Source organism: Mus musculus, chromosome 1 (genome assembly GCF_000001635.26).
Source record: "Mus musculus strain C57BL/6J chromosome 1, GRCm38.p6 C57BL/6J".
Classification (NCBI taxonomy): domain Eukaryota; kingdom Metazoa; phylum Chordata; class Mammalia; order Rodentia; family Muridae; genus Mus; species Mus musculus.
In genome coordinates this window covers 43,457,733-43,478,382 of record NC_000067.6, presented here as the reverse complement: position 1 = coordinate 43,478,382, position 20,650 = coordinate 43,457,733, and the positions used below count along the sequence as shown (strand labels likewise).

Here is a 20,650-nt window from a genome sequence, read left to right as displayed (position 1 = left end):
GAGAGAAAGAAAGCCAAGGAAATGGACCTCACTAACTAACTGCTCCAGGGACAGCTAAGACAGGACATCTCAGCCTGGAAGGCAGACCATAGCAGGTACAGTGACTTTATTGCCATTTCCTTCCATTTCCACAAACCATTACTTATTACCTTAAAGAAACCCCGCCCACCACCTTGGAGGAGCTGGTTCTAAGCACACCCAAGACATAAGACCATTTTGCTTAGCCAGCAGTTTAGGCAGAGAGCAAGGGGGAACTCCGGAAGCTGGTGAGAAACCAAGCTGCAGAGTTGCCATTTTCTGTAACTCTCTAACTTTTCTGGCAAGTCCCAACAAGGCAATTTCCATCATCGTGTCCAAAACTACAACTCTGCCACCAGCAGCAGCACTAGAGCCACTGATGATCAGGGGCACACCACTGCCTTCTCTGTCCATCAGAGCTGCCACCAGACAGCGTATCTGGCAAGCTGAGTTGTTTCTCAGTTTGGAGGTTAAAAGCAAAAGACAAGTCCATGTCTGGTGGCCACATCCTAGTTGATTAACCAGCACCTTCTCTCTGTATTCTATAACACAATGGCCAAAGGGGTGAGTTGATTCCATTCACTGGGACTCCATACCCAAACGCTTTAAACACCTCCCAAGGGTTCTCCTCCTAATACCATCTCCCTGTAACTAGACTCCCAACATCTGGACTGCAGAGGGACAAACTCTCAACCGCACAGTCAGTGATCACACCCTGCCTGACAACTGTTTTTCTCCATGGTCAATGGCTTCCAGGCACAGAAACTACGGAAATCACATTATTCAACACCCATATCAACATGACAGAGGCCATGAAAAATGAGGATAAACATCAGAAATTAAACCCAAACTCCAAAGTAAAACAGCATGTATGTCACATTAAACTCACCATTCTGAGACAGGCATGGTGGCACTCACCTTTAATCCCAGCACAGGGAAGGCAGAAGCAGGTAGATCTCTGAGTTCGAGGCCAGCCTGGTCTACAGAGTGAGTTCTAGGATAGCCAGGGCTACACAGAGAAACCCTGTCTCGAAAAACAAAAGAAACAAAACCAAAACCCCACCATTCTGAATAGTTAACACGTACTAATTGAAAGAAAAGGTGTATTTCCTTTGGGTCCGTTAATATATATAAAAGTTATGAGGAAATGAGCATTTGAAAAATATCTAAATATTTATAACTCTTAGGACCCAAGTAAATGTAGTATCTAAAAAGCAAAGACCTTAATATTGAAATTTTCACTTTAAAGGTTATTCAAACAGTTTATAATAATTACTATTCTACATTTATCTTGCAACCAGAAACTTAAAGTATGCTTTTGTTTCTAATACATATAAAATATGCTTAGTTAAAATAACACCATATAAAAGGTAAAAGGTGAACTAAACAAATGAGAAGAGTAATTTAATGTATGAGTAGAAATGAAGTAAAGAATTGAAGAAATACAAGCCATTGAGGCTCAGTGGGTCTGTTCATGGCAGGGTGAATGGATGTGTAGAAATGCCATGTGGCAGGTGAGTGGGGATGGACCACCTGCTATTTCACAAATCCTGGAGAACCCTCATGTTGGCCTTCCCGGGTCAGTGCCACCTTTTGTACAGTCAAAGAAATGAATGCCGCAATCTGAACAGAGGCACCCACAAAGCAAAATCCCTACTAGGGAATTACTATGTGCATGAGTGAGCACTTTAAACTAACGAGTCCCAGGCAAAGGCTGCATGATAAATGCAACAGTAAAAATTATACATGGTGCATAGAACCTAAACCCCTTCTTCAAGGGACCAATCCAGCCTGCGAAAGTGAAGACTACAGTATGCTGGTAAAAGGGTGAAGTTAAAATATTCTGGCAGTTAAAACCTCCACAAAGAAATTAACCTGAAGCAGCCTTTGCTATGATTTGGATATGGTTTAAGTATGTTCCCCAAGGGCTCCGGTGTTAAAACTGAATCTATTCACTGTGAGGTAGGTATTCATGAGAGGAGAGGAGGAGATGGTATAGGATCAGATACCCCTTAATTTGACCATAGTGTTCAGAGGTTCGCATCACTGAGAGGTGATCAGTAGGAACAATGAGTAGTCATCCAGCTGCAGCCTCTATGACTGAATCTTGATTACTTTCTAAACTCATTAAGAAGACCAGAGAACACATCACACACACACACACACACACACACACACCCTAACATGCAATGTTCTGATTTACCCAAGACCACCCTGGGAACTCTTAGAGCTCTTGAGCCAGGACAAACTTTTATTATTCTGTTATTAGCAATAGGAAACAGATCAAGACAACCTTAAATTAACACAGTACCCTTTTGGATCCCCTTTTTCTCCAGAAGATATTCTAACAGATACATTTAATATCAATTCTTAGTACCAATTAGTCTTATTACTCAAAGCTGATATTTGAAGGCAAATTCAATTCTAAGTTTAAAAGGATATGGTCTCAGAACAAACTCTTGAAGCTCTTGGGCTTTTTAATTTTTTTTTTTTCCCAAACCATAGGCTGATGCTCACATTCATCAAGTCCCAGCCCAGGGAGGCACACAGAGGAACCATAAGGGTGACCATGACTGACAGTCACTCCATCCTCCATCACCCTATGACAAGGGTATCGCTTGTTTTGTTGGTAAATCCCACTGAACTTTGCCTAGTAGGTAGGTCTCTTTCTGACCGACCATTGCTTTGGCCCTTCCCTTGGTTCCTGGCAATTATCAGGGCAGGTGTGTGCCAGGAAACAGTCAGGAGACTGCCTCAGAGTGGCAACTATTAAGCTAGTGCTGAGATGCCCCTCCCCAAAGGGTAGGCTATAAAACATATGGGGAAAGCTTTGGCCTCTGCTGCATATATGTGCCTCTATGCTCTAGATGGAGGCCATATGCCACCACATACAATGGGAGAGGGACAGCCAGACAGTGATGGCGTTACTAGGTGCCAATGGTTTCACCAGGTTTCTGAAAGCCCCTTCAACCCTAGGACACTGAGCCAGCAAGGCCTGTCAAGAACCACGTTTTCAGCTTTGACAGGTTTGTCTCTCTGTATTATTAGCATATTTTCCATAGCACAATTACACTGACCCATACAATGACAGGCAATCTATCCACTCCAACCAGATGTCGAACATTAGGTCTCCACCCACACTTCAAAGAATCTGAGTGCCAGGTGTGGGCTGGTATCAGGACCTCACAGACAATTCTCCATATGGCTGAAGCTGGGGGCCTGAAAGCTGTATTTCACAGAACCTTGTCAGCTGGATTCTGGCTGGGGGCTCTGCCAGGGGCCCTGCTGTGATCGTAGAAGAGACACAGGAGACAAAGCCTGCTTTCCTTCCCTACCTCTACTCATGGCCAAGAACAGCAGGTTCCTGTGCAGGGGAATACAAGCAGCAACTGCACCCAGTGAGCCAGCAGCAGCGAGATGGGCCTGAAAGCAGGTTCTGGGAATCCCCTGTCCCTTGTTCGGAGCTCCAGCTATAGGTGGCTCTCTTACTTTCTGATCTTTGCCTCCCCCAAGCCCTTCACAGTTTCATAACCAGCCCCTGTATGAGACTCTGCCTGCACAAAATATCTACAAGGCTTCTACTTCCTAATGAAGGCCAGGGGAGTGAGGCAGAGGTCATCTGGGAAATGAAGCTACAAGTGATGACTCATATTTAGTCAAAACAGAAAGAAACCCGGGGGCTGTGCCATTCCTCAAAGAGTTGCTGTGGCATGACTTCAAAATGTCCCTAGTGCCTGAGCAGAAGTTGGCCCTGCTGGGGCAGCTGGGCTGGAACCAGCTAGGCCAGCTGGAAGAAGAAGGGCAGCCTGCTCCACTACTAGCTGAATAGAGAAGACAATTCACAGGTTTCTTTTTCTGGCCATGTCAAAATGCCCTCGGGTGGACCAGGAGACAGCCCAAGGCAGACTGTAGCAGCCTTCCATGGGCAGGTGGTACCTACCACACCAGAAGCAGCACTTGGCAAGCAGCCATCCTGTTCTGTCAGTCTGCCTACACCCCAAACCTTCCACAAGCTGCTGTAGTTTCATGATATCTGATAGTTGTGGAAATGGGCAAAAGGAGGAAGATGTAGGTGTCACAGTGGGACAGAAACTGGAACCTGAACTACGGAGATGCAGAGGAAGTAGGAGCCGATAAATGTCAACCCTACCCAATAAAGCGAGAAAACCCAGGCCTGCCACGTGAGCATCTAAGGGGCAGTGCCACACCCAAGCAGGGCAAAAGAAACAAGCAAATATAAGCCAGCCAGCACCTCTCTAAACAGCTTTAGCCAACTTTATGTCTTGCACTGTTCATTCTCTGGTTCTGAGGAACCAAAAGGAAATCTGGAACCAGCAGGCCTCAAGCTCTCATTTATACATCAAGAAGACAAGCATTTGTGTACACACACACACACACACACACACACACACAATAGCTGAGACAGCCTGGACCCTGTAGTGTGGTGCTCCTGTGATAACAGCTGAGAGGATGAGAAGAGAAGGAGGTGGGGGAACTAATCTTCAAACTGATTAATTAGCTGATTCTCTTAATTAGAAGGCAGCATGAAAAAGCTATCTTGTTGATAGTAGAATCTGTTTAAGGTAAGCTATAAAACAACTGAAAAGATGACAAGAAAAAAGAAGGTACTACTTGACATCAGGGAAAAATAAGAAAATCATACCGGGAAATAACTATCCTATTCAAACAAAACCAACTTGCAATTAAATCATAAAAATGGCATCTGGCTACAGATGATTTCAAAAAGTTATCCTGCATATGGGTCTAGAATGTGTTTGGATAACCTAACACAAAATGAACAGAAACCGGACACGGAAGTGGGGGGCGGGGATAAGGGATAAAGGTGGTCACAACCCCACCCTGCTTCTGCCGATTCAGGACACAGAACAATTTAACATTTCCAAATATTACGAAAAAAGGAAAAACGCATACAAAAGAGTCAAGTTCTCATCGAGGAAGAAGCCACATGCCGCACCCGTATGAATAAATGTTAGACAAATATGTAAACCCATACCTCAAAATCTGTCACAACCATTTTTTTAGAAAACCAAGTTTTTCACAAAACCAAATGAGTACCCAGACGACAGCGTATTTATTTCTAAACGAACCTACGTAGTAATGATTTTAGAAACCATTATTTTTTTCAACAGCACTCCATGTAAATCTTCTTAGGCCACACTTCTTTCATCATCTATCTAATTGGGAAGGGTGGCTTTAGAGGTGAGCACACACAGATATCCTTTAGAGCCTTCATGGCGTCTGTGGATTCAGGATACACTCTCCCACCAGAGCACGGTCCTAAAATGCCCAAGTCCCTTATAACAAAATGGTACAGTATTTGTAAAGAACTTACGAATGCTCTTCGATACGACACACAATACCTAACTCAGGGTGATTAATGCTACGTAGATAGCATATGAGAATATATCCTTTAAGGAATTATGACAAGAAAAAGATCTCAGGTACACATGGAAGCAATTGTGTCAGATCTAACTACACTGTCCACGTCCTGAGATTTTTCCATCTGAGGCTGCCTGAATCTGGATTCCAAAGACATGGTCTATACCATAGGCTACTTTCCAGAGGAGAAGGAAAGACTTCTTATTTGAAGAACCACATATGGCAGGTACCATGTGATTAGCTTAATTTCCTGTTGCAAGAAAAGAAAAGAAAAGACCCTGATAGAAGCTTCTTAAGGGGGGACGGTTTTATTTGGCTCAGAGCTCCTCATCCGCCAACTGAAGGAAGTCAGGAGGCAAGCACCTGAGGCAGTTTTGTTTACCTTTGTCAGTCCAAAGCCCAGCCCGTGAAATGGTGCCACCCACATTCAGGGTGTGCCTTCTTCCTACCTCAATTAACTCAATTAAGAAAATCCTTCACAGCAGCCCACGAGTCACACTAATCTAGACATTTCCTCATCGAGGCTCCTCAGGTGATTCAGACTGTGTCAGCCACCAAGCCACTGGAGCACTTCTATTCAAACTGGTTACCTGCCCCAGCGGCTCCAGGTACAGCGCAGAGTAACACAGAGGTGAGGCAGAGCAAACACTCCTGAGTGAGGCAATGGCCCGAGGAAAACAGGAACTCCTCACTTAGGTGAGAGGGCAGATCTGCTTAGAGCAGGGAACAATTTGTTGGTGAAGAAATGAGATGGAATGAAAGCTTGTTAAGAAGAAAGCCTTTGTAATAACTGAAAGGAAGGGGAAGTCCCACACTGGGACAAGGAGATGACAGCAGAGGCAGTCAGGACAACGCCAGAAGGTGGGATTAGGAGTCTGGCATGCAGGAGAGGGCAAGAAGTCTCAGGTTCTGAGGCAATATTTTTGTCACTGTCCTATGCATTTCCTCTACACTGATGACTGTATGCTAAGCCAAGAGTGACATGCAAGCCCTGATCCAGTACTGCCCAGTGCACTGGCCAGTCCCAGTACTGAGTGAGAGGGAACGCAGACAGGAGACATTAGGTCACTCTTGGAAGAGTTGGTATGAAACATGGTCCATAGCTAAAGATGAAGTCTAAGTAGGGTTACAATGAAAGAACAATGTCCCAGGGAGAAACACAACAAATGCGATCCTTTATCTCAGCCTTCTACTTATTAAACACAGGCAGATGATAGGGTCCTGTGTTATGCATGCAAAAGCTGGGTGTGTTCCCCTCTGGGACCAAGTATGCAAGCTCACTTTGGAGCTGAGTCTTGAGGAGGTCAAAGTCAACAGTCCAAGTAAGGCTTTGGTTTCCAAACTAGGGATTAAAAAGAGCAAGTACTCCCAAGAGGTTCTGAGAGGCTACTGGGAAGATACCAGAATGAATCACTCAGCCTCCCCAGGCCACCACATTGCCATCCTTAACAGCATCTGCCTGCATGCCTCTCCTCTGCCTCCAGTAGAGTGAATGAAAAGGGGGATTTTATAAGCCGAAGTTCCCCAACACTGGGCGGTGAGGGAGTTCCCAGACATCTTACAAGCCTGAACTGAGGGAAGGGGAACTGATAGGTAGTCCTGAGAGTGCCCATGGACAGGGGAAGTCAAAGCCCTGGGGGCTTCTGGGAACAGTTGTAGGGAAAAAAATACAGATTTGAATGGCAGGTAGGTCCAAGAGCAGAAAGACAGCCTTGAGACCAAGACTTTGACTTTGGGCAGAAGAAAATGGCTAGGTATCCAGCTTTTTCTAGAAAGGTTTATGGACTCTAAGAAAACCTGAACTGCCTCCTTTTTAGAAATATTAGCTTTTAAAAACTTTCTTTTAGTCATAACAAAATACTGGTTTCTACCTAAGGGGCATAATAAGAGTGAAAGTACTCTTGAAGAATCTGTCCAAACCAGGCCCCACGTTTCTTACTAGAAACGATCAGTTATAAAACGGCAGAATCACAGTGTTAACAGCAGATCTGATAACGAGCGGTCGAGAAGCATATCAGATGCCAGGCCAGCGCGTGAAGCCCAGACTACTCCTTAGAATGACTTCCTTCAAGAGCTGAACTACTTTAAAAGACCAAAAATATTTTTACCAACCTGCTAAACATCTCCATATTTAAAATAATGGAAACTAATTCACAAGCCAGGGGGGAAAAAAATGGCTCAGTGGGTAAAGTACTTGCTGAGCAAAAAGAAGGTGCTGACTTAGATCCTAGCACCCAGGCCAGGCATGATGGAACATGCCTAAATTCCCAGTGTTGGAGAAAGCACAGCATGAATGGGAGGATCCTGGGAGCTTGATGGTCAGCTGGTCTAGCCAATCAGTGAGACGCCGTGGAGAGCAAACTGGGAAGATGTCTGACATTGAATTTGGCCTCCCCTGGGCATACATAGGTATGCATATTCACCCACCCACCCAGACAGACAGACAGACAGACACACACACACACACACACACACACCACTAGTAACAACTCAATTTACTCTTGCTGTCCACATCCCAGGCACTATTGCCTGCTGATACCACAGGCAGTCTAATTCTGAGTTATGTCAGGACCGTTTTAGAGACCCTTGGCCTTTCTTTCTAAAGCAGATCTACTAACCTTCTGCTTCTAAAGCCCCCTGCTTCCACTGACACTATTTTAAATACCATCATTTACACAAACACACTCACATACGGTGTAAGTTTCCAGCCTCTTAATTACCTAGAAACAACCACGCTGTGTATTTCACCCACTAGCAAAGTAGAAGGCAGGTACAGGTGCGACCCTTCATAAGAATGTCCGCCATAAGAGGAGGTACCAAGTGTGTTTCCTCCTGAAGCTGTTAAGACACTCAGAGGCCATCAGCCACCCTCTTCAGTTTTAAAGCATCTGTACAAAGACATGCTCAGAGTAGGAAATGCTTAAACCTCTCAGACACCCCTTTAGCGGCCAGGATCCGCTTAATTCCATAGCGGTTATTCTACTGCGACACCATTCCTGTGAAAAGGCTTAAATAAGGCTCGGCACAAGGCACCGCTCTGCTTGTCTTGCTCTGGGGTTTGTTGTGTGGCACTAGAGCTGGGCCCCAGAGCCTCACGCAAGTTAAACAAATGTTCTACCCAACCTTACCCATATTGTAACTATCCATCTACAGACCTTCTCTCCTAGAGAAGAAGGATCAAGAAACAATCTACGTGATACAGGCTGACTGAAGAGGGCAAGATCTGAGACAGAGCTCTGGCTCCTAGTCCTGAATGCAGCTTCATATTAAAAAAACCTAAAAAATAAACATTAAAACGCCAAGTGAGTGTAGCTTAGTGATCGAGCGTTCTCCTCCAAGTATACTCAAGGCCCCAGCTTCTATTCCCAACATGTGGGGTAAAACAACGCCGTGCAGAAGCACCACAGGAGGCAAAGAGAGGCTAAAGACATCACTAAGAACTCAAAACCCTCTGCTACGTTAATTACCAGCAGCACCTAGACGCACACACCCTATCCACCAAACCTGGCTAGATGAGGCCGAGCAGATCCAGAGCGCTACGGTTATGAGACAAGCTCCCATGTCAGTCTGCTCTGCGCACCGTCCACAAGGACAGTGGGCAGGATGGAGAGAGTTTTAGCTACATAACCTATTTCTCGGAAAGCCCACAGGGAAACTTATCTTCCACAGCTCGGTTATTCTTCAGCAAGTTATTGTGAGCACAGTCACAATGCTACGCTTAAAGATCCCTAGTAATGTTACTATATTTTCCTGCATTTGCTTCCTGAGAACCAAGATGTGGGGGAGTTACCAGTGCAGTGAGATTCACAATTACTCAGACAAGGGCAAGGGAGAATGGAAAATAAGCAAGCCTCAGCTGCTCACAGAGAAGTGTTTTAAATAGGTCTTGCCAGCTGGGGAAGGGGTGGGGATGGGTGGGCCTTGAGTTAGTGCTGCCCTGTCATGGAAATAATACAAAAAAGTATCTCTGGGCAGTGTTCTAGGCTTCCAGACAGAGCTCCCAGAAAACCTCAGAATTTCCAGAGTGATAGTTGATCCTGGGCCACAAAAGGCCACGACTGAACTTGTGCGTATGATGGGACATAATATGGGGGTCTTTCGATCTTGCCTCCACTGCTTGCTCAGAGGAGAGATGAACAGTAACTGGGTCTTAACTCTTAAACACTGGATTGGGGACTCCCTGGTTAATGAGCCCCTTGGGGTGATTTTCTGAAGGAAACTGGAAAGGTTGTAAAAACTCTGGAGCCACTCACTGCCCCAGCCACACACAGCCTGTGCATCCTTGTCCCCTGCCATTCCTGAATTGCATGTCCCCTAACAAACTAGCAGTAACTGACTTCTGCAAAATGTGGTGTTGCAGGTAGACCCGGGGCCTTTCCTGAGTCCTGGCAGCTGTCGCATGGCATTCATGAACAGGAAGAGGAAGGCATGGGAACTTATTAACTGATTAACTGATCAGTCAGAAATAGCGGCGGTTCTTTTGCAGCTAGCATCTGAAAGGGGGCCGGGGAGGGGCAGTCTTGTTGAGCCAAGTGCTCATAACTTAGGAGGAATGTACCAGTCCTGCAGTCTGCATTGGGGGTGACTATTATATAGGCCAGCCAGCTGGTATCAGAGGATGGGGCTGCCTACTATGGGGGCTTGCTTCCTCAGGATATGGCTATTCCAGCTGTGACGTGCTACAGAGTAAGACACATAACAGGGGGAACGCTGCAGTCTTCAAAAAAAAAGGGGGGGGGGGTTGGAATGTAGTAAATTGACACGCTGACTATATGTTGGCATGACATGGGTTCTACTGGGTTCATCCACATACCACTAAAATCTGTCTGCTTCCTTTTACTTTTCAGTTGTGGTTGCGGGGGTCACGGGTGCTATATCTGTAGTGCTCGCACACAGGTTGCCCTCTGTTTCTACAGGATAATACTTTGAAATTTACCTCAAATTTTCCATGAAGAAACAAGCAAGTCTACAGATTAAGACATCGGGTATAAGCCAGGAACCACTCTGTTTCAGAAACCCTCTGCTGAAGGCTGCCTCCTCCTCTTGCCCCAGAAAACAGTGCAGAGCTATGGTGCCAAGAAAGGGGCAGGCAAGGCTCCAAAGCAGCATTGTCACACTTCAGATCTGTACTTCCGGCGTACAGGGTGAACAGGCTTCTTCCAGAAAGAGCGAAAAAAACACAGTGTGTTGGCCTTGTGGGTCACAAGCTCACAATTACTCAATCCCACTACACTACCACGACTATGCTACCACGACTATGCTACCACGAAAGCGGCCACAAGCAGCATGCAACTGACCAATCCCAGCTGTCTTCTTTTTCTCTTTTTTGATTTTGTGTATTTCTTTCTTTGCGACAGGGACTCATAGCCAGGCTGGCCTTGAATCCCTGATCCTCCTGCCTCCATCTTCCAAGTATTAGGGTTATGTACCACCATGCCTGGCCAGGGTGTGTTCTAATACGGCTGATCACACAAAAGGTAGCGGGACAGATTCAGTCCAGGGGCTATTTGCCAAGCACTGTTCTACACATTCAGAAAGAGATATTCCTAAATGTGTCTTATCAGCGCACCAAGCTAGAACATCTACAAAAATACCTTCCACAAAACAGCAGTTAAGCTATTGTGGAAACAAGGCTAAATGAAAAAAATAAAGTCCTACCGAGTTAACTCAATGTCAACTTCTAAGCTTTTATTGTCCATCACGAGCAGACTATGCTGGCAGTTGCCCTACAGTAACAACTGAATGGGAAGTTACATTAATACATTTCTCTACTTTTTAAATGGGGTTGCCTACAGTGGCTCAACAACAATAAATATGACACCACTAAAGTAAAAGGGATCTAATGAAAGGAACAGACAGGACTCCACAATCAAACACTCCAGGCTTCCTCTTTCTAGAGAGAGGAAGGTGAGCACGACCGTTCAGCATTGGTAGGTGAGAGTGGACTTCACCCACACAGAATCCCTGCAATGGCAAAGCGCACAGAGGGAATAAAACCCCCGCAGGCCCTCTAAACACAGACACAAGGTTTGTGGATGGAATTATGCTCAGTCAGCACCAGAAGCAGCAGCCCCTGGTTCCGTGTGCTGCTGAGCACCATCCACCTCACACAGCGACCTATGTGCACCTATGTGCAACCCACATGGAAGGAGTTAAAGGACAGCAGGCTTCTGAGACCAACACTTCCCTCCACTCCTGAGTCTGACCAACAGTATGCATCCAAAAACAGAAACAAAAAACCCCTGAAAACAAAGGCACTAGTCTATCATTATACTAACTTGTAGACATTAAAACTAGTAATAAATCTAACAGACCTCATTACAGAAGGCAACAGAATGCAGGGCCTGAAACCTATGAGGGAGCAGAGGCAGGGTGTGTGGATGCAAGCACAGTCTGCAGAAGCCCATCCCTGGGTTCCTAGCACAGGCCACAGTGTAGATGGGCTCTGGGAAGGGAAAAGAGCCCTCAGAGAGCAAGGTATCTATGGCAGGTTAAAACAGACCAAGTTCTCCTACTCCTTCCAGTGCCTCCAGGACCACGCCCTCAGCACACACAGTTCCCAGCTGGAAGGCCTGCACACCTTCTGTGCCCCTCAAGCTGCGAGTGCTGCGGCATTTCACACCCACTGGTTCAAACTGGCCCTCACCTCCAACATCTCCTCTTCACCCTTTTGCTAAAAAAAAAAAAAAAAAAGGTACCCCGTAAAGTAATTTTCTGCACTCTTGAAAAAATTAGGGGAAACACCATAAAAACCTCACGGAGAACGAGAATAGTAATTTTGAAGAGTCATGCTTGGTAGCAAATGCTGACCAAGAAGTAATAAAAATAGGCCACTCTGGTATCCTGTATTAGTCACCTGACACTGCGTAATAAACAGTACACGTGTAGCAGCTGAAAATACACAGCCTACTACTAAGCTCTGTGAGTCTGGAGTCTGGGCCTGCCACATCCAATACACATGCCTACAAAGACACCCAGTCAAAACATGTCTTCTTCTAAAACGTACAATCTAAATAGTACCTCTGGTAGGCTATCTGCCTGTTTCAGGCATGACAAGCTGACGGAAAATACAATAATGTGCCACATAATGAAATTTCAGTCACTGACAAATCACGTAAGTTACAGTGGTTCTTAGGGGACACTGGAACACAAACATCCTACAGACTGGTAATGTCACAGCCACCCTGGCACTGATGCTCATGGAACCGACTGTGCCACATATGTAAATGCATGTGCAATTGTATGCAGGACATTACACTTGATGATAAATGACTGCTCATAGCACACACACACATACACACACACACAAACTATAACCCCTCTGCTGTCTTAAATACTTGGAGCTTACTGTGTCTCCTGATTGCCTCATGTTCTCTTGTGCTTAATTTAATCTTGTACAGCTGTCATCATGACTACAAACAAGAGAATGAACACACACATACATACATACATCCAGACCTTCCAGGTGTGTAACATGGCTGTCTGGTATTCCTGTACCATTTAGGTTTGTGACATGAATCACATGACAGATTTCTCAAGCACACCCCCACCATTAGATGATGTTTGTGTGTAGCAAATGGGTTACTAAACAAAGGAATACCCAGGCCTCTCTTTCATCTGGCCACTGACTAAAAGCATAATAATCCAACTCTACCATTTACCCTGTGCCCCAAATATGGCTCCAATGAACAACCTACCAAGAGCAACAGTCACTCTTAAAAGGACATGCCAAGGCTAAGAGTGTTTCATCTGTTGTCAGGAAGTCCCTTCAAAGGGAGAGATGTATGTGTTGAGAAGATTGTACAGTTATACACAGTGGCCACAAAAACAGAGGCTGCAAACATGAAGCTGAGAACAGGAAGTCTGCAAGATGGGGAGGAGTCTTCTTCACAACTGTCTTAAGGAGTCTGTTCTGCTCATTTTAGCAAGACATGAATTTATAAAATTAGAACAATAAAGAGATACACTCAATAAAGAAGAATAAAGTTACTGTGTCATCCTTACTATTCAAAGGCATCCATACCACAGAAAGAAAATAAATAAAAAGTGCCAAAAAACTGTGTCTCAGAAATCAAGGTCTCGGGCTAGGGGTGTGGTTCAGTGGTAGAGCTCTTGCCTAGCATACCTGGGGCCCTCATAAATAAATCTCTAAGTAAGCAAGTAAGAAAGGAGGAAAGGAGGAAAAGAAAGGGGATGGATCTGGGTCTCAATAAAATACTTGGAGCTCTGTTTGCACCTACAGATCTTTTTGCCTGGCAAAGCCGCCAGCTTCTCTTTAGACAACCAGAACTGGTTTCCTTCCCAGACAGACAGGATTGGCTATCAGATTCTGAGGCAGCTTCACAGTGCTTTGGGCTTGAACCCTGAAGCAGCAGCCCTGGGAGGGCAGCCACAGCTAAGGGAGCTCGTCCACTCAAACTGCATGGCTAAAATAATTATGGATGTCTACCACACACCGCCCATTAATCTGGAGAATGAACATGCAACACACCTAGGAATCGTGACTGTGGCCAATGCCAAGCCAAGCACCATGGCAGAGGCGTGCAAATAGAGCACACCCACAGGAAAATGCTCCAAAGTAAAGCTGCCAAGACTAGCAATTGGATAAATTGCTTAGCTTCTTCAAACCAGCCACTTCATCTGTTAAACAAGGACAAGGGCAGCCTTGTAAGGTTGTAGAGAGAATCAAATTAGACAACAGGTATGAAATGCTCAGCCCTGTTAAGTACTCAATAAATATCAGCGCCTGCTGCCGTGGCCGTGGTGCTTTGAGAGCGCACCTCTGAGGCATCGCTAAAGGGAGTTTCTCACCCCTGGTATTTACAGTGCTGCACCCACAGAAGCCCAATGCAAGCAATGTGTGTGCCAAGTCTTATCACTGAATTTTCACAGCATTTTTCTTTAAACACAGGTCAAAAGCTCCAAGGGCTGCTTTGCCTCAGAACACCAGAGAGCCAAAAAACCTTAAGGCGTGAGATCTTCTAAAGATACTGACATTTTTTCTGTTCCTAGACGTCATCACAAGGCTGTAAAGGCCCAATCCAACTGCCAAAACATTATAAAATAACCTCTTAAACCAAACAAATGTACATTAGTGTTTTTAGCCAAGAAACAGTATATAATTTCCTACTATGAATTAATTCTTTATTTATAAAAACAATAATGGAGCTTTTTATAACTTAAATAAATTGTTTTTAGATTTTCCCCCCCTTGGAGAACATATTTTATGTTATCTACCTGAAGGTAGGTAACACATTGCAAGGCTGGGAAGAGTTCTGTTAGGTAACAAAATTGAGCTACTTTCCTGCAAGGCCTAGGCAGACGGCCTCTGGCCGGTGGCAAGGACATCATCAGAAGGCAGGATTATGTTTGTTCCAGCCAGGTCTGTCTTTCTATGCCGTGTGCCCTTTCTCTACAGGCACATTACTGAGGCCTGGAGACTTTTTCAAGAACCTTCTGGGTTTTAAATGGTTTTGGTTTTAGGCAATTTTAATATCGTAAGTTACTAACTCAATATTCCAAACTAATTTTGAGATATGGTCACAGGTCACCTCAGGCGGGGCATCTTTATGCACACAATGACCAGCAAGATCGAGTGGCAGGTCTAACAGGAAATCAAAGGAAAGCGGAAAGGAATCTGCCTTCGCCTGCAGCATGCAGCCACGGTGGAACCACATGGAAATTCCTGTTATTTCTCTGGTCATTGCAAAGGGTATGGACTGTGCCACTAAAGTCACGCTTAAAGGAAATACTATATATGAACTAAAAGCTGGTCAGAATAAAAATGCCTGGTTTGGGTTTCTGTTTTGATCACAAGTCCACAAACCCCTGTGAAGTTATCAGCAGACGGGTGTGGATAGGATAAGTCTTCTCTAAGAAATAATTCTGAACTCTATACAATATCAGCTCCAACTCCCATTTTAACAAACCTTTAGATCTCAAACTGGGGGCTGAAGCAGAGATTAAGTCCCTTTTCAGAGAAGAGAGTTCCTGATTTGCCGTGGCTGTAAGTAGGGAAGGCAGATTCGAGATGATTCATAAGTATTGGCCAAGCTTGCGATCTGACACTTGCCCAGTAAGTCCTGGAGCCGACACCCTCAGGCCAGGCCTCCCTCAGTTTGAAGAATCAGCAGAAACCCCTGGCTCACTCCCCACTCTCACAGGCATCTTTCCAGTCACCAGCCTTGTGACAGGAAAGCCCAAGACAGCCCTGAATGTTCCCCAGCCCCATAAATGTCATGGAGTCAAGTGGTATCCACACAAAGCCACTGAAATTCATATCTGTCATCTCTAACTAGTAGTAATCTTTCTTTAAGAAGAACACCAGACAGAACTAGGTATGATAGCCCATGCCTTTAATCCCAGCACTTGGGAGGCAGAGGCAGGCAAACTTCAAGTTCAAGTCTTAGCTACATAACTGGCCTGGGCTGCCTAGAAAGACCTTGTTTCAAATAATAAATAAATAAAATAATAACTAAATAAGTAACAGCAGAAATGTAGCTAGATACAGTGGTGTGTACCTGTAATTTTAGTACTTCTGAAGATCACTTGAGACCAGGAGTTTGAATCCTGTGCTAGTAAATCAGTGAGATCCTATTTAAAACATAAAGTAAGACCCTCCCCCGCCCCCCCAATTCTCTCTCGCTCTCTCGCTCCGTGTGTGTGTGTGTGTGTGTGTGTGTGTGTGTGTATGCAGACCAAAATGGACATCAGCTACAACAGAGGCACAGATTGAAAAGACTGCAAGTTCAAAAACATTGTTGAATTTATATTTAGTCATTTTAATACACAAATACAGCATCATAAGTTATAGTCACATAAAGGGATACAATGAAGCTCTGTAACCTATGTAATTTCGGAGATGCAGAAGACTAAGTTGTTTCCTGGCCTCACACTCAAATGATACCACTACAAGTCTCCCTTCCTTGGCCCAGACCTTTCTATAGAAGGTCTCGGAACTGTCATTCATTTCTTCCTCTACCGCAAACCTGAAACCATCAAACTGAGAAGTGAAGCTATCTAGAAAGAAGGGGCATAGGCTCATATAAAGGGAGTCAGACCAAGATGGTAGAAACTGGGGGGCGGGGTGGGCACTTACTCAGGGTTTCTATTGCTGCAACGAAACACCGTGACTAAAGAACGAGCTGGGAGGAAAGGGTTTGTTTGGCTTACACTTCTGTATCACTGCTCATCACTGAAGGAAGGCGGGGCAAGAACTCAAACAGGAACAAACTGGAAGCAGGAACGTATGCAAAGGCCATGGAAGGGTGCTGCTTACTGGCTTGCTCATCGTCTGTGGTTATAGAACACAAGACCACCAGCCCAGGGATAGCATCCCCCACAATAGGCTCTGCCCTCCCCATTTACAGCTGGATCTCATGAAAGCTTTGTCTCTGTTGAGATTCCCTCCTTTTGGATAACTCCAATTTGTGTGTCAAACTGGCCTAAGACTAGCCAGCACACGCTGTGAGAATAAAAGCCCCTGCCTGGAGCTTAAGGATTCAGAGCATAGAGCAGCACAGGGCCTCCACACAAGCCAAGTCAGGAGAAGGGCTCAGATTCTAATCCATAGCAGAGGCCCTTAACTTCCCATACAGATCAGAATCACCTGGGAAACTCGTCTCAACAGGTTTCTGACCAATTTGTCCCAGGAGAAAAAGTCATTAAGTGCAAAGCAGGCCCTGAGAATGTATTTTTCTCCATATCCCAAAACCACATTCTAGAAATATGCTGAAGAACCACCCTATCGCCTCCTCCACCACAGTGCCAAGGAGCCATGTTGCCATGCCTTCTATGGCCTCTGAAATTGTCTCCTGCAGGCTGAACGTCATCATCTCCTATGAAGAGTTCCGAGTAGCTACTGTAGAAACAACCGCTCTGGGCTGGAGAGATGACTCGGTGGTTAAGAACACGGATGGCTCTTCCAGAGGTCCTGAGTTCAATTTCCAACAACCACATGATGGCTTACAACCATCTGTAATGGGGTCTGATGCCCTCTTCTGGTGTGTCTGGAGAGCAATGGTGATACATTAAATAAATAAACAAATCTTTAAAAGAAGGAAACAACCATTCCAGGTACAGAAGCTGACTTTTCCCAAAGACCAGAGATGGAAAGAAGGGGGAAAAAAAAATCAACATTAGAAAAAACTGTACCCCAACCAGGTGGTGGAGGTTAGCATACAGTTGCAAACTATGCTGACAGTATGTAACTGTCAACGTGACACAATCTAAAAGCCACCTGGGCAGAGAGTCTCAGAAGGGACTGCCTAGACAGTTTGGTCTGTCAGCAAATCTGTGGCAGATCTTCCTTAACTGGGTTGAGATTCCCATCCCGAATGAGTGCAGCACCATTTCATGACCGGGCCCTGAACTGCAGTGAAATCAATGTGCTATGCAGTAAGCACTCGGGAACTGATTCTCGGCTCTCCTGGGGATATGACTTGCTACTCCAAGTTCCTGCCTTGACTCTCCCAAAATGAAGAATTATGACTTAGAATTGTGAGCTAGAAGTCATCTCCCACCACCCCCCGAAGTTGGTTTTTGTCAGGGTATTTTAGCACAGCAACAGAAATTGAAATAGGGCAGCGGCACCTGTGATGTGAAGAGAACGGAGTTTCCACCTCTCTGCTCGGAACCCCAAACTCATCATGAGGAAACTAAACAACCCTCAAAACCTGCCCAAGGTGCTTGGAACTACCAGAACCAAGCCCCGAAAGCTACGCCAGACAGTTGAAACGAAGATGACAGGATTAAAAGCAATGTGGGGTCCTGGGACAGAGAAACAGATGTTAGGAACTAATTATATAAATCTAAACATAGCCCAGGCTTTTGTTAACATCGTGTATCAACACTGATCGTTAAATATGATGAGGGCCCTATACTGATGCCAGACAACCAAGTGAGAAAAAGTGGTGCTGGTTATGTCTCAGTTATCTGAAAGTATTTTAAAATGCACAGATAGGTTGGAGGTACATACTAGCAATTCAAGCCCACAGGGCTAGGTAGCATGAAGATCTCCTGTGCAAGCCTGGGCTACACAGCAAAGTCACAGCTAGCTTATGCTATATCGGGAGATCATTGGAGGGTGAGGGGCATGCTAATGTAAATATAAAATTAAAACGTATGTACAGAATACCATGGTGGCCTTTGAACAGCAACAAACTGTACTCTGATAAAACTGGTGAATCTCAATACTCAAGAAAAAAAGGGGGTGGGGCTGAGGATACTGCTTAGTGCAAGGGCTTTTGCCCAGTAAGCCCAAGGCCCTGAGCTCTATCTAGGTCCTCAATTTAATACTAACTTTTCAACTTAAAAGGAAGGGAGAGAGAGAGGGGGAGAGAGGGAGGGAGGGAGAGAGGGAGGGACAAAGGGAGGGAGGGAGAGAGGGAGGGGGCTCAGCGTAATAAAACAGAACAAGGTTTTTACATTACTGAAATCCAAAAGAACAGTGTATGCTTGAATACATAAAATGATAAATAGACTATATAAGCAAACTTGCAACTTTCAATGAAACTGAACAAGAACTTAATACAAAGTCTCCCTTTCTCAAGGCCCAAAACCAGGAATCCAACATGTTCTACCTTTAATCCATCACAAACCTCCTATCTCCAAATCAAACTTGGTTTACTCTCAAATGAACTTCAAGAGAAACAATGGAGCCTTAACTAGTCTATCACTAATTAATTCTAGTATTTCACAAAAACCCCTTTTACATTAATCCATATTATCTGAAGCCAAAGGAAATGAAGGCTACTTCGGCAGGAATAACCAAGACCCTATTTACGTTGAAAAGCAATGTTGGTTTGTTCTCCTATGCTAAACAAAACTTAAAAATAAAGGCTGACACCTATCCACCTCTAGAAAAGTTTCACAAACCACCTTTGTGATCTGGGCACTGGATTGAGAAACTGGCAGTCTGAAAAGCTGCATTTACAAAAATTCAGGACCTTGATATAAAAAGAAACATTCAAACTAGAGTAAGAAACAGTTTTAAGTTTCAAAGGAAGTACTTTCCAAATCAGACCTAGGAGAAAACAAAACAAGCCCTTGCCTTAGCTGGACAGGGTTGATCTGCAAAACCCACTGTTCCACAAGAAACAGAAATTTGACTGAATAAACCCTCTCTAAATTAAAAGGTGGCCCATGTCTTTAACTGCAGCACTCAGGAAGCAAAGGCAGGTGGATCTCTGAGTTTCAGGCCAGCCAGGGCCTGAAAACCTATCTCAAAATCCATACATAAAAACAAACAAAATGTGAGCTAGTGCATTTACACCATTATCAAACAAAACAAGAAATAAATTATCTGTGTGCTACCTAAATGCAATATTCAGCTAAAACCTTCAATAAGTAGTTTTACTGATTTTTTTTAAATAAGTAAGCAACAGACAAGCAGAGTTTACATTATAAGAAAGAACAGGTTTAGCTAACCCCAAAACAAGAGTCTACTGTGTGCAAACAAATGGTCTGACTTTCATCTGAGTCCTTGAAATATCTACATGAGTGGATGAGTATGTTGAGGCAGCCACCAACGTACACAGCTACACCAGGGAACAACTCTCAGGTGACCATTCTAGCCTCCACCTCCAAGGAACTTGGGAAAGAGTTATCCTTCTCCAAAATACTGGAACTACATTTCTGTTGGTGTTAGGGAGGGTGGGAGAGACTTTGTGTAGTGTCACCTCTCACGCAAATGTGGAGATGGTGATTAAAGGTCAGAAATGAGTGTGGACTAAAAGAAATCTCTAGGCTAGTTTACAGGCTCCCTGGGGGTAGATCTCTGGCTGGCTCCCACAGCCCTGGCACACAGTTGGTGTCAATAAATACTCACTAAGTGAACACTGCTTATTCAAAATACAATCCCAACAGTAGTCCACCACACAAGAGAGGTCTGAAGAATAACATGATCTGTCACCTCTACATCCACCCACTTTCAGCCTCAACCTCTGTGCAGGATCTGATACACTAGCAGGGCCCTGGATCTGCCACTTAAATCATTTATTCATGCTTCCTAAAGGAAACGTTCTACCAATCAAGGACTACATCACACTAACTATAAAAGCGCCAAAGCCCTGTAAGAAACACTGTGGCAACCTCTTTCACAAAAACACAAAACAGTGTTAAGAGAAGATACATGCAATTGTGTAACTAGCCAAATCAGTAACAAAGAATCTCTACTTCCCATAGGAATCAAGACTTTAGACATCCCAATTGAGATAAACCTATTAATCAAGTT

General features: G+C 44.6%; 1 protein-coding gene across 2 annotated transcripts in view; it reads right to left on the bottom strand.

Moving 5' to 3' along the window:
- Nck2 (non-catalytic region of tyrosine kinase adaptor protein 2) overlaps positions 1 to 20,650 on the bottom strand; it is a 125,036-nt gene that overhangs the window by 92,136 nt on the left and 12,250 nt on the right. The gene's annotated exons all lie outside the window — the stretch shown is intronic.